Below are 16,054 nucleotides of genomic sequence, written 5' to 3' on the forward strand. Positions count from 1 at the left end.
CTCAACTAGAGATCTAAGTAAACAATAGCTGCAACTCCACAAATAGAAAAGAGACCACTTTTTGCAAGGTAGGAAGTGCGGAGAAGTGAATCTAAGGTGATAAATGGGAAGATAAACTGTAGGGGGAGGAAACTTCCATCAGCCAGATATTAGAAGGTAATAGAGCAGCGGAGCACAGAATCAGAACTTTAAGAAATCTTCTCCACTGAGGGATATCCCCACCTGAAAGGTGCTCAGGAAGCTAAGCGGGCTGGAATACTGGGTCGGACAGTGTGGTCTCAGGATCTTCAGGGTCACAGGAAGACCAAGGGTGCCTGAGTGTGGCAGAGCTCTTAGGCACCAGAACAGAAAAGCTGGCTGTAATCAGTGAGCTTAGGAGTGGGCTCTCAGCGCAGCGTTGCCATAAACTGTGAACTGAGTCACAGGTGACCATTCTCCAAGCAGAAGCCCAGCAACTGGCAGAACCACCACCAGATACAGAAACCCCATCCTTCCCCCAAGGAGGAGCAGAATGGGGGCTCACTGCAGGAGTCTGCAGGATTTGGAGGCTGGATCAGGGCTCTATGCCTGAGATAGAAACACTCAGTCATGGGCGAGATAAGCACAGAGTAATGCTGGAGACCAGGGAAAACAGGAGTGATTGACTGCTTTACTCTGATGGCTCACTGAGGAGTGGGCCCCTGAGCTTTAGGCTTAGGGCTGTAGTTCAGGAAGCAGCCATTTTCATTCTCATCTTCTAAAGTAGCAGCAGAAAGCCTTCAGGAAACAAAAGGCACATAATGCAATCTGGAAAAGATTACTCAGCCTGGTCCCTGGCAAGCAACTCCACCAAGGGCAAAGACACCCAAGAATCAGTGCAACAAGCCCCTCCCCCAGAAGATCAGGGAGAACAGCCAGCCAAGACCAAGTTTATCTACTACTGAAAACTGCGAAACACCAGCACTAGGGGAAAATAGTAAATAGAATTCATGGGGTTTTTTTCCCCCATGATTCTTTAGTCTTTCAATTTTAATATTTTTCTCTTCCTTTATCAATTAATTTCTTATTTTATCAGCTCTTTTTAAAAAATATTTTTAATTTTCATCTTTATAATTACATTCTAACCTTTCATTGTATTTAATTTTATTTTTGTATATTTATAAGTTTTTCCTTCTTTACAATTTTGGGATACAGTTTCTTCTAAAAAACAGACCAAAACACACCCAGAATCTAGTGTGTGGCTCTGTTCTCTTCACCCATTTGATTATATTTTCTCTCTCTCTCTCTCTCTCTCTCTCTTTTTTTTTTTTTGTTAAAGTCTTTTTTAATTTTCTTCTCTACAGTTACATTCTATACTTTCAATATATTTAATTTTATTTTTGTATATATGTAAGTTTTTTTTTCTTTACAGTTTTGAGGTGTAGTTTCTTCTAAAAAACCAACCAAAATGCACTCAGGATATATTGTACTGATCTATTATGTTCACCTGTCTGTTTATACTTCTTTCTTTTTGTCTTTAATTTTCATTTTTACAATTACATTCTATCATTTTGTTGTAAAATAATAATAAAATTAATATTTTTGTGTGTATATATAGGGATCCTTTTTTCTAAAAAGCAGACCAAAGTACACATAGGATCCAGAGAATTGCTCTGTTCTGTTCACCTGCCCAATTACATTCTCAATCTCTCTCTTGTTTTTTGTTTTGTTTTGTTTTCAGATTTGGGTCCCTTCTGATTTGTTTACTGTATATTTCTCTGGGGTTATTATTGCCATTTTAGAATTTTGTTCCCTTGCTTACCTAGTCTTCTCCAGACAGAATGACAAGATGGAAAAACTCACTTCAAAAAAGAGAGCAAGAAAAAAAAATGAGACTGTCAGTATGGATATAAATAAGATGTCAGAACTAGAGTTTAGAATAACAATTATAAAGATACTACCTGGGCTTGAGAAAAGCACAGAAGACCCTAGAGAATCCCTTTCTGGAGAAATAAAAGAATTAAAATCTAATCAAGTTGAAATTTAAAAAGGTTATTAATGAGATGCAATAAAAAATGGAGGCTCTAACTACTAGGATATATGGGGCAGAAGAAGGAATTAGTGATATGGAAGACAAAATGATGGAGAATTAAAAATCTGAGAGAAATAGAACAACTACAGGATCATGAGGGGAGAATTTGAGGGATATGAGATACTATAAAGTGAAAAAAATATTAGAATAATTGGGATCCTAGAAGAAAAGGAAAAAGAGAGAAAGGCAGAGATGGGGGCAGAATTGGAGCAAGTTATAGTGGAGAACTTGCCTAATCTGGAGAAAGAAATAAGAATTCAAGTCCAGGATGCACAAAGAAGTTCCTTCAGAATCAATATAATAGGTCAACACCATGACAGGTAATAGTGAAACTTGCAAGTTTCAGAGACAAAGAGAATGTAACCATCCCTCAGAACAACATACTGCTTAAAATATAACCTATAAGAAATTATACTAGTTACCAAGCACAGTTAAAGATAGCCTTGAGAAAAACATATACTAGCAACAGGCCTCTGGGGGAGAGGATGATATATGTTCTTGAAGCTGAGCAGCTGGAAACGCCTGGCCCACTCAGGGTGGAATGCCACCTGCTTCATTTTTATGATATCTCCCCTTCCCTAGAGAGCTCCTACAGTGTTCAGACAATCCTTTTTTGTTTGGTCTTATTCAACTATAGGTCATGTACTACATGACCAGACATATTTTGCCTTTCTTCTTACTTATCTGCAAGACTTATGGTCAGTGGATAATCTACTTCTGCTTCTTTGTTGGTTTTACCTACTTTCCAATAAATATGAGACTGAGGGATTGTTTAGGGTGACAGTCTTTTCTAATGTCAACCTCTGCTCCCTTTCTCTTGCAGCTGACTTGTTTGTGCCTCATCCTTCTCCCATGTGCCATTAGGAAGTGGCAGAGAAAATCCTGAAAGCAGTTCAGGACAAGTGGTCTGTTACTTACAAGGGTGGAAACATTAGACTGGCAGCAGACCTACCCACAGAGACCTGGAAGGCCACAAAGAATGAGACATCATATATTCAGGGTCCTAAGTGAGAAAAATATGCAGCCAAGAATATTTTATCCACTGAGGATGTCATTCAAAAGAGAAGGAGACAAAAAGCTTCCAGAACAAACAGAAAATAAAAGAAGCTGTGGTTACTAAAGCAGCCCTGAAATAATAAAAGGGATCGTTTAAGCAAAGAGAGAGCCCCAAATTAACAAATACCAGAATGTAACAAAGACAATATAAAGAAATAGTGACTTTACAGGTAATACAATGACATTAAATTCATATCTTTCAGTAATTACAAATGGGCTAAATGCACCAATCTAAAGACACACAGCATCAGATTGGATTAAAAAAAAAAAAAAAAAGCAAGACCCATCAATATGCTGTCTGCAAGAGAGTCATTTTAGACCCAAAGTCATCTCCAGAGTTAAAGTAAGGGGGTCCATGTCCATGCTAATGGACATCAAAATAAACTGGGTGGCAATCCTTTTATCAGACAATGTAGATTTAAACCAAAGACTGTAATAAAAGATGAAGAAGAACACTGTATCATAATTAAAGGGTCTATCCAACAAGAAGATCTAACAAGTGTAATTATTTATGCCCCTAACTTTGGAGTAGCCAATTATACAAACCATTTGATAACAAAATTAAAGAAACACACTGATAATATAATACAATAATTGGAAGGGACTTTAACACCCCACTTGCTGCAATGGATAGATCATCTAAGCAGGAGATCAACAAGGAAACAAGGGCTTTGAATGAAACAAAGGACCCAATAGACTTCACATATATATTCAGAACATTCTATCCTAAAGCAACAAAATACACATTCTTCTCAAGTGCTCATGGAACATTCTCCACAATAGATCACATACTTGGTCACAAATCAGGTCTCAACTGATACGAAAAGATTGGGATCATTCCCTGAATATTTTTGGACCACAGTGCTTTGAAACTGGAACTCAATCACAAGAAGAAATGTGGAAAGAACTCAAATACATGGGGGCTAAAGAGCATCCTACTAAAGAATGAATGAGTCACCAAGGAAATTAAGAAGAATTTTAAAAATTCATGGAAACAAATGAAAATGAAAACACAACTGTGCAAAACCTTTGAGATGCAGCAAAGGCAGTCCTAAGAGGAAACTATATAGCAATACAAACCTTTCTTAAGAAACAAGAAAGGTCTCAAATACACAACCTAACCCTACACCTAAAGGAGCAGGAGAAAGAACAGCAAATAAAGCCTAAACCCAGCAGAAGAAGAGAATTAAAAAAGATTAGAGCAGAAATCAATGAAATAGAAACCAAGAGAACAGCAGAACAGATCAAATGAAACTAGGAGCTGACTCTTTGAAAGAATTAACAAAATCAATAAACCATTGGCCAGACTTATCAAAAAGAAAAAGAAAGGACCCAAATTAATAAAATCATGAATGAAATAGGAAAGATCACAACCAATTCCAAAGAAATACAAACAATTCTAAGAAAACAATATAAGCAATTACATGCCAACAAATCAAGCAATATGGAAGAAATGGATTAAACTCCTAGAAACATATAAACTACCAAAACTGAAAGAGGGAAAAACAGAAAACTTGAAGATCCATAAGCAGCAAGGAAATTGAAGCAGTGATCAAAAATTTCCCAACAAACAAAAGCCCAGGGCCGGATGGCTTCCCAGGGAAATTCTACCAAACATTTAAAGAAGAGTTAACACCTGTTTTTCTGAAGTTGTTAGCAAAAAAACGAAACGGAAGGAAAACTTCCCAAATCTATGAGGTCATCTTTACCTTGATTCCAAAACCAGACAAAGGCCCCACAAAAAAGGAGAATTATAAACCAATATCCCCAATGAACATGATGTAAAAATTCTCACCAAGATACTAGCCAGTAAGATCCAACAGTACATTTAAAGGATTTTTCAACACAACCAACTGGGATTTATTCCTGGGCTGCAAGGGTAGTTCAACATCTACAAAAAAATCACTGTGATACACTACATAAATAAAAGACAAGAACCATATGATCTTCTTAATACATGCAGAAAAAGCATTTGACAAAATACAGCATTCTTTCTTGATTAAAACTCTCCATAGTGTAAGGATAGAAGAAACATACCTCAATATCATGAAAACCATCCATGAAAAGCCCATAGTGAATATCATTCTCAATGGGGAAAACCTGAGAGCTTTTCCCCTAAGGTCAGGAACATAGCAGGGATTTCCACTTTCACCACTGTTGTTCAACATAGTACTAGAAGTCCTGGCCTTGATAATCAGACAATAATAAGAAATAAAAGGCAACCAAATCATCAAAGAAGAAAACTCTCACTCTTTGCAGATGATATGATACTTTATGTGGAAAACCCAAAAGACTGTACCCCCAAATTGCTAAAACTCACAAAGGAATTCAGCAAAGTGGCAGGATATAAAATTAATTCACAGAAATCAGTGCACCTCTATACACTAACAATGAGACAGAAGAAAGGGAAATTAAGAAATCAATCCCATTTACAATTGCACCCAAACCATAAGACACCTACAAATAAACCTAACCAAAGAGACAAAAGATCTATACTCAGAAAACTACAGAACAGCCATGAGAGAAATTGAGGAAGACGTAAAGAAATGGAAAAAAATTCCATGTTCACGGATTGAAAGAAAAAATATTGTTAAAATATCTATTCTACCTGAGCAATCTATACATTCAATGCAATCCTTATCAAAATACCATCAAATTTTTTCACAGGGCTAGAACAAGTAATCTTAAAACTTGTACGAAATCAGAAAAAAACCTGAATAGCCAGAGGAATGTTAAAAAAGAAAATCAAAACTGGTGGCATCACAATCCCAGACTTCATGCTCTATTACAAATATAATTGCTTATAATGTTTTCTTCAAATCAGTATGGTGTTGGCACCAAAACAGACACATAGATCAATAGAACAGAATAGATAACCCAGAAATGGAACCTTGACTCCATGGTTAACTAATCTTCAACAAAGCAGAAAAGAATATCCAATGAAAAAAAGACCGTCTCTTCAACAAATGATGTTGGGAAAAGAGCCCAGATGTCCATCAAGAGATGAATGGATAAAGAAGAAGTGGTACAATGGAATATTACTCAGCCAACAACAACAAAAAATGAAATCCTACCATTTGCACTGATGTGGTTGGAATAGAGGTATTATGCTAAATGAAAAAAGTCATTCAGAGAAATACAAATATCATATGATTCCACTTATATGTGGAATTTAAGAAACAAAACAGAGGATCATAGGGGAAGGGAGGGAAAATTAAAATAAGATGAAATCAGAAGGAGAAACAAACCATAAGAGACTCTTAACTATAAAAAACAAACTGAGGGTGGCTGGTGGGAAGGGGGTTGGGGGGATAGGGAATTTGGATGACAGGTATTAAGGAGGGCACCTGAGATAATGACCACTGGGTGCTATATACAACTGATGATTCATTCTACCTCTGAACCTAATATTATGCTATATGTTAATTAATTGAATTTAAATAAAATTAAATTTAAAAAAAAGAAAACTTATGATTGCTCATCAAGAAAAAAATAAAATTTATTACAGGACTAAAAACTATAATTTCCAAGTTAAGGGAAGATTTCATATAGCAGAATAACATAAAATCTTTATAGTAGGATCTTTATTCATTATTACCTGATTCAGAATTTAAATTTTAACTTAGAATAATGCAAATCAAAGTATAACCAAAACTCCAAATGAAAAATACTTTACCATATAGAATGCTTTCTGCATGAATAACAATAATAATGATAATAATTTTTTTAAATAATTATACTGTGACTTAAATTCATTTTCATGTTTTTTCCAGCTTCATAGACATATAATTTTCATATAACAGTAAGTTTAAAGTATATGACATGCTGATTTGATATATTTATATATTGCAAAATGAGTACTACCATAGCTTTAGCTAATACCTCCAACAGGTCACACAATTACCCCCTCTCCCCCCAACGTTTTTTTGCTAATAAAAACATCTAAGATCTCTTAGCAGCTTTCAAGAATCTAATACAGTATTACCTATAATCACCATGCCATACAATAGATCCCCAGAAATTATTTGTCTTATAACGAGGAAGTTTATACCCTTTGACCAACATTTTCCATTTACCTTACCGGCCCAGTTTTTGGTAACCACCACTCCACTCTCTAGTTTCTGAGTTCAGCATTTTTAGATTCCGCATACGAGTGAGATCATACTGTATTTGTCTTTCTCTCTCTGACTTCTTTCAGTTAATGTAATGCCCTTAAGTTTCATCAATTTGTTGCAAATGGCAACAAATATTCATAAGCTTCCTACATACCCTGAAATTTGTGCAAATAAATCTCTGAAGTCATTTCCAGCTTGCTGCTAGTGTTTAAAATACTTCCTTCTGAGAAGCTAGAATTCAGAATGTTCAAGATATGTAACCATTTCTTTTTCTTAAGAGTCTAGAACCCTAATCAAGCCATGGTTTTTCAGATTCTTTGCTTTGAAAAGAATAGTATCATGTCTAATAGGCATGGTTTTCTTTACCATACACTCCTCTCACCTAGGGTTAGGACCACTATTTTACTTCTTAGGGAAGGCAGCATATCATAATGGCTAAGGATGCCAATTTTTGTATCAGGCTGTCAGAGTTCAAATCCTAGCTCTGTCTCTGTGGGATTTTCTTAGTCCCTCAGTGGTTCCATTTGTAACATGAGGATAATAATAGTATCTTCCTAACTTGCTCAGGTGTCCTAAGGATCATATGGCATCAAATGTTTTGTAAGGTATCTGACATATATTGACTGCTAATAGATTGGCCATTTGTTGCCTTTTTTTTTTGGAACCTCAGGTGTACAAAATTATATTAACTGTATAATTCTATTACACAGTTAAATAAATTATACAGTTAAATAAATTATATTAACTATATAATTATATTATAATTAATCTTTTATTCATAACCCACTATCATCATTGGCCCATATATGGTACTCTTTTGTCTTATTCCTTTTATTTAATTTGTGTTTTTTTTTATTTTTCTATATTAGCTTGTTTAATAGTATATTCGGTACATATCAACATACTCAACCCTAGAACTAGACTATTACCAATAATTTGCATCTGCTTAAAGGCTCTCTCTCACCTTGTCATCATCTTTCACTTTGCTCCTCCCAGAGATAACCACCATCTTGAGTTTTGTGTTACTCCTAAATACTTTTTAAAAAACTAAGTTATAGGGCGCCTGGGTGGCTCAGTGGGTTAAGCCGCTGCCTTCGGCTCAGGTCATGATCTCAGAGTCCTGGGATCGAGTCCTGCATCGGGCTCTCTGCTCGGCAGGGAGCCTGCTTCCCTCTCTCTCTCTCTCTGCCTGCCTCTCCATCTACTTGTGATTTCTCTCTGTCAAATAAATAAATAAAATCTTTAAAAAACTAAGTTATATAACTATATGGCTCAACAATATATATTACTTAATATCATTGTGTTTCTACTTTAGAATAGGGTACAAAACTATACATTATGTTATAAGACTTGCTTTTATCACACATTATTTTATTATGAGTCATCTACTTTTTTTCATGAGCTCTAATTCATTCATTTTCACTGTTATATAATATTCTATTGTGTGACCAAACCATAATTCATTGATTCTCCTATCAATGTGGAGTCAATTACTTCCTTTTTTCCTTTTTTTCTAACAGTGTTTCTATGAACATTCTGGCACATGTCTCTGGTGCATATGTGTAAGAATTTCTCTTGGATATATAAATACAAGGGATGTGTTAGTTTATATGCTAAAATACCACATTGGTCTATATTCTCTCTGATACTTGGTATTATCTGACTTTTTTTTTCCAGTAATACATTTAATTTTTGTCCTTGTTTGGGAACTATACAATAAGCAAATGATTTTATGTTAATTTATTAAAAATAGAGAAGATAGTGGGGTGCCTGGGTTGTTTAGTTGGTTAAAAACTGAGAAGGATATTTGAAAACAATATATGACATTTCAATTGCTGAGCATCAAAGTTGATCTTGTGTTCAACAGAAAAAGAATAGAATGGAAGCTGTGTTGCCAAAGTATGCTTAATTTTATGTTTGTTCATTCATGAGCTACATGTATACATTATGATTAAAATGCTACGTTAAAATATAATAATAATTGAATGAAATTTTAATGAATGAATTCTGTATTTTTGTTTCTTATGAGACATGATTCAGATTGCTGTTCAGTTAATTATTCATTAACTGAATAATTATTATTATTCATTAACTGAATAATAAATTAACAGATTTGTTTTATTTTTTGTTTTATTCTATTGCTTTTTAAAAGATTTTATTTATTTATTTGTCAGAGAGAGAGAGAGCACAAGTAGAGGGAACAGCTGGCAGAGGGAGAAGCAGGCTTCCCACTGAGCAAGGAGCCCAATGTGGGACTCAATCCCAGGACCCTGGGATCATGACCTGAGCTGAGGGTAGATGTTTAACCAACTGAGCCGCCCAGGTGTCCCTAATAGATTTAAGTTTATTTTTACTTTTTCACTTCTGAATTCTTAACTATCAAATGAATATGAAATTATGTATCTCATTATGGTCTCTATTTTAATTTCTCTAATTATTGATGGGATTAAACATTTTAAAAATTATTTTTATTAACATATAATCTGTTATTTGCGCCAGGGATACAAGTCTGTGAATTATCAGGCTTACACATTTCACAGCACTCATCATAGCACATACCCTCCCCAATGTCCATAACCCAACCACCCTGGGATTAAACATTTCTGTATATATCAGACAAAATACAAAATATTTTGTATTTATCAGTCAGATGCATTTCCATTTCTGTGAAAAGCCTTTAAGAAGTCTTTCATATTGGCATTCACTTATTGTTTGTTAGTCTAGCTAAAGTTTGTTCCTTTTGATTTTCCCATACAATGAATTTTTAGTTTCTTTGACTTTCTCTATCATTTTTCTATTCTTTATTTTACTAATTTCTACCTTAATATTTATTATTTTCTTCCTCCTGCATACTTTAGGTTTAGCTTGTTCTTTTTCCAATGTCTTTGGGAGGAAGATTAGGTTATTGAGTTGCTATCTTGCTTCTTTTTTTTAAACATAGGTTATAAATTTCCTGGCTTGAGCCACATTCCATAAGTATTGGTGCTTTGTGTTTATTTTTATCTATCACAAAGTATTTTTTAATTTCTCTTGTGATTTTTCCTTTGTTCACTGGTTGCATAAGAGTGTATTTTGTAATTTTTACATTCTTACATTTCTTTCTACTTATCAAATTTCTTTCTGTTATTGATTTCTAATTTAATTCCATCGTGGTCAGAGAATATACATTGTATGATTTCAATACTTCAAAACTTATTGAGACTTTGTTTTTTTACGGCCCAGCATCTGTTCTGTGTGATTTGAAGAGAGTATATACTCTGCAGTGGTTGGGTGCAGTGTTTTATAGAGGTCTGTTAGGTTTAATTTATTTATAGTGGTGTTAAAATCTTCCATATTCTTATCAATTAGCTACTTAATTTTTCTGATTATTGAAGATGGAGTATTAAAGTCTTCAGCTAATTATTGCATTGTCTATCTCTCAATTTCTTTCATTTTTCACTTCAAGTGTTTTTAGGGCTCTGTTGTTAGGTGCATATGTGTTTATAATAGTTCTCTTTCTGAGGGATTGACCTTTTATCATTACCATATATCCTTCCACATCTAGTAATTTTTTTTCCCTTTAAAGTCTATTTTGTCTGATATTAACATAGACACTGCAGCTCTGTTGTGGTTGCTATTTGTCTCGTATGTCATTTCCATCTTTTTACTTTCAACCTATTTTTATCTTTAAGGTAAACTGTGTTTCTTGTAAACAACATATGGTTGGAGCTTACTTTTTTTATCTGGTTTGACAAACTTTGCTTTGTGATCGGATTGTTTAATCTATTCACATTAAATGCTATTATTGATGTAGCTAGATTTATATCTGGTGTTTTGATTTTTGTTTTCTATATTGCTCGTGTCTTTTTTCTCTATTCCTCCTTTATTGCTTTATTTTGCATGAAGTGAACATTTCTAGTTTAACATTTTAATTTCTTTAATGATTCTTCCTTCTACATTTTGGAGTTATTTTCTTAGTGGTTGCTCTAGGGCTTACCATATTTATCTTAATTTATAAGAACTTACTTCAGAGCTGTACCAACTTAATTCCAGGGAGATATAGAAGCATTACTTCTATGTACCTCTATTACCTCTCCTCCCATTTGTCTATTATAATTATTATACATATTTCATTTATATATGTCATAAACCCAATAATACATTTTTTCTTTTTTAAAAAAATTTTAAATTATTTTTATTAACATATAATGTATTATTTGCCCCAGGAGTACATGTCTGTGATTCATCAGGCTTACACATTTTGCAGCACTCATCATAGCACATACCCTCCCCAATGTCCATAACCCATCTGCCGTCTCCCTACCCTCTCTACCCGCAGCAACCCTCAGTTTGTTTCCTGAGATAAAAAGTCTCTTATGGTTTGTCTCCCTCCCACCCCATCTTGTTTCATTTTTTCCCTTCCCTACCCCCCAGAAACCCCTCCCTGGCTCTCAAATTCCTCATATCAGAGAGATCATATGATAATTGTCTTTCTCTGATTGACTCCAGTAATATATTTTTATAATTACTACAATGTATATACATATCTTCAAAAAAAGCTGAGGGAAAAAAAGGAGAGCAAGTATATATTTATAGTTTATGAACCTTTTATTTATCATTTTTATTTCTCGACATGTCTTCTCTCAGATTCAAATTACCATCTGGTGTTATTTCCTTACTTCAGTACAGCTTTTTTCCCCACCCACTTGTTACTGTAAAATAGATTACACTTGTCTATGTTATAGGCTAACAATTACACACATAGATTTATGTAATTGCTTTTTAAGTTAGTTAAGAGTAAAAAAAATGTAGTTATACTGTCTTTAATAATTACACAATTACCTTTACTGGCAATCTTTTTTTTTTTTTTTTAATTCAAGTTACTATTGAGTGTCACTTGCTTTCAGTCTGAAAAGCTTCCTCTAGTGTTTATTTTAGGGTGGGTTGGCTCGCAACAGATTCAGTTTTTGTTTATCGGAGAATCTTTTTACTTTATCTTCATTTTTGTAGAACTATTTCTCCCTTCAATTGTGCCAAATTTTTATTTATTTATTTTCATGGTCTTTTATTAGGTAAATGAGTGTTTATAATCATTATGTCTTATTACTGTATTGAACCTTTTATTAAGACAAAATATCCTTTTTTGTCTCGTAAACTTTTTTTTGTCTAAAGCCTATTTTGTCTGATAGCCATTCCTGCCTTCTTTTGGTTACTGTATGCATTGAGAATCTTTTCCCCATCCTTTCATGTATAATCTATTTGTGTCTAAAGTGAGTCTCTTAGAGACATCATATAGTGAGATCATTTTTTTCTTAACCCATTCTGCCAACCTCTGTCTTTTGATTAGAGTTATTCCATTTACATTTAAGTAATTACTGATAAGGAGGGACTTACTTCTGTCATTTAGTTACTTAATTTCAATACAGTTTATAGCTTTTTTGTTTATTTCCTGTACTACTGTCTTTTGTGCTTAATTGAATTCTTTTTATAGTGAAACATTTAAATTCCCTTCTCTTTCTTTTTGTGTATATTCTATAACTATTTTCTTTGTGGTTACCATGGGGATTACATTTTACATCCTAAAGTTATAACACTATAATTTGAATTTATACTATTTTAAATTCAGTGACATACAAAAACTTTGCTTCTTTTCTGCTTTATTCCTACCCCTTTCAGTTACTGATGCCACAAAATTACACTTGTGTCCAAAAACATAAACTAATAATTTTTTGTTAATGTATTAGTCCTTTAAATTATGTAGAAAACAAAATGTGGTATTACAAATGAAACTTACCATAATACCACTTTTTAAACTAATAACTGTTTTTTTTAATGCTTAGGCAATTATGTAGAAAACAAAAGGTGGAGATACAAACCATTGTTACAAGAGCAGTAGCCCTTGTTTTTACCTTTACTGAGATCTTTATTTCTTAATATTGCTTCAAGTTGGTGTTTCCTTTTATTTCAACCTGCAGAGCTCCCTTTAGCATTTCTTGCAGGCTGAACTAGCTGTAATGAATTCCCTCAGCTTTTGTTTATCTGGGAATGTCATAATTTCTCTCTCACTTTGAAAGATAATTTGGCAGATATAGGATTCTTGGTTTACAGGTGTTTTGTTTTTGTTTTTAGCACTTTGAATATATCAGTGGCCTTCTAACCTTCTGACCACTAAAACTTCACATGAGAAGTTTGTTGATAACTTACTGAGGATTCCTTGTAGGTGATGAGTCACTTCTCTTTTGTTGCTTTCAGTATTCTCTTTGTTGCTTGACAGTTTGATGATAATGTGTCCTAGTATGAGTCTTTTTGAGTTTGTCCTATTAGGAGTTTGTTCACTTTCCTGGATATTTATATTCATGACTTTCATCAAACTTGGGGAATTTTCAACCACTGAATCTCAAATATTCTCTCTGACCCTTCTCTTTCTTTTCTCTTTTTGGGACTCCCACAATGCATATATTGGTCTACCAATTTGTGTCCCACAAATCTCTTAGATTCTGTTCACTTTTCTGTAATCTCTTTTTTTTCTTGGTCAGATTCACCTATTTCAGTTGTCCTAGTTTCATGTTTGCTGACTCTTTTGTCTGATCAAATCTGCCTTTTAATGCCTCTAGTGAAATTCTCATTTCTGGAGGCACCTGGGTGGCTCAGTGGGTTAAAGCCTCTGCCTTCAGCTCAGGTCGTGATCCCAGGGTCCTGGGATCGAGCCCTGCATTGGGCTCTCTGCTCAGTGGGGAGCCTGCCCCCCCCCACCTGCTTCTTTGCCTACTTGTGATCTCTGTTTGTCAAATAAGTAAATAAACTCTTTTTTAAAAATTCTCATTTCTGTTATTGTACTTTTCAGCTCAAGAATTTATCTTTCTCTCTCTTATTTTTTAATGCAGGCTCCATCTTGAGCCTAACATTAGGCTTGAACTCATAATCCTGAGATCAGGGGTCAGAGGCTTAACCAATTTAGCCCCAAGGGTTCCTGGAATTTCTTTTTAATTCATTTTCAGGTTTTCTATTTCTATTGATACTATCATTTTGTTCATACATCATTCTCTTGACTTTCTCCATGTATTCCTTTAGTTCTTGAGCATCGTTATTAAAGTTGTTTTAATATTAAATTTGTCTAGTATGTCTGCCAACTGATCTTCCTAAGGGATAGTTCCTTTGGATTTATTTTTTCCTTTGAATGGGCCATACGTTCCTTTTTTAAAGTATGCCTTATGATTCTTTGGTTGAAAATAGGACATTTGAATCTAATGATGTGGTAACTAGAAATCTGATTCTCTCCCCTCCCCAGGGTTTGCTGGGTTTTATTTTGCTTCTTATTGTTATCTTATTTTGTTATCTTATTCTTATTTAGGCTATCTACTAAGAATCTTCCAAGTGTCAGCATAAAGTGTAAATTTAACATCTTCTCAGGTCTTCTACAAGATTTCATTATTCCCTGGGTATGCACAATGACTTTCTAATATTCCTATATGTATGGATGGTTTGAATTCTCTAGTCCTAGTCTTGCCTGGCTTCCAAAAGAGGAGAAAGAAAAAACGAATTAGGGAAGAGAAGGCACACAGCACCTCTGTCTTCACCTTTATGATCAGAATAGCAGTCATCTTTTAGAACACAGATCTTTCATATTTAGAGGACAGGATCTGTATTGGTCACCATAGCTCCTACCACCTGCATATACGTTTCTCCTACCACTCCTCCACTGCCTGCCATGGGGCTGCAGGTGGCAAATTGGTGCTTGTCACTGAGCTAATAGATGAAATTGACTGATATTAACCACAGTGTACCATCAAAGCCTTCTTCTAGAAGTTGCAAGCCCATTTCAATAGATAGATTACATCAGGGCCATTGTTGCCTAAGTGGGGAAGGCAGATTCCCGGTGTTTCCTACTGCACTATCTTCCTGAAAACCTTCACCTTCATTTTTTTAATGGTTTTACTACATATAGTATTCTTGGTTAATGGATTGGTTTTTTTTTTTTAATACTTTATTTATTTATTTGACAGAGACAGAGAGAGCACAAGCAATGGAAAATGGCAGGCAGAGGGAAAGGGAGAAGCAGTCTTCCCACTGAGCAGGGAGCCTGATGTGGGACTCAATCCCAGGACCTGAGATCATGACCAGATTCAAAGACAGATGCTTAACCGACTGAGACACTCAGGCATCCCATCCCAGTTAACAGGTTTTTCTTTCAGCACTTTGATTGTCATCCCACTGCCTCCTGGTAAGAAATCAGATATTAATCTTATTAGGGTTCCCTTGCATATAATGTTATTTTTTCTATTTGATTTTGATCATTTTTTATTATGATGCATCTGGGTGTGGATCTCTGTTTATCTTAGTATTTGTTGGGTGTCTTGAATTTGTAGATTAGTGTTTTTCATCAAATGTGTGGGATTTTCACCCATTATTTCTTCAAAGATTTTTTAAGTTTTTTTTTTTTTTTTTTTTTTAGTAATCTCTACACTAAAGGTGGGGTTTGAATCTTATTAACTCTAAGATCAAGAGTCAGTCAGGCACCCCTCTCCAAATATTTTTCTGTTCTTCTCTCCCTCTCCCCATCATTTCTATTTCACCCTCCTTTCTTCTGGTACTTCCATTATGCCTATATTCACATGTTTAGAGGTATTTTGTTTCTCTGAATCTATTCATTTTCTTCCTTCTATGTTCTCTGTTTTTCAAATTGTGTGATCTATCTTCAAGTTCGCTGATATTTCTTCTGCAAGTTCAAGTAACCGTTGAGCTTCTCTAGTGAATTTTTCGTTTTAATTATTGTGCTTTATACCTTCAGAATATCCTTTGTAAAATTTCATATCCTTTGTAAAATTTGTACCTTTTTTTATTTTTGAGGACATAT

This window comes from Mustela nigripes, chromosome 18 (genome assembly GCF_022355385.1).
Source record: "Mustela nigripes isolate SB6536 chromosome 18, MUSNIG.SB6536, whole genome shotgun sequence".
NCBI classification, from domain to species: Eukaryota; Metazoa; Chordata; class Mammalia; order Carnivora; family Mustelidae; genus Mustela; species Mustela nigripes.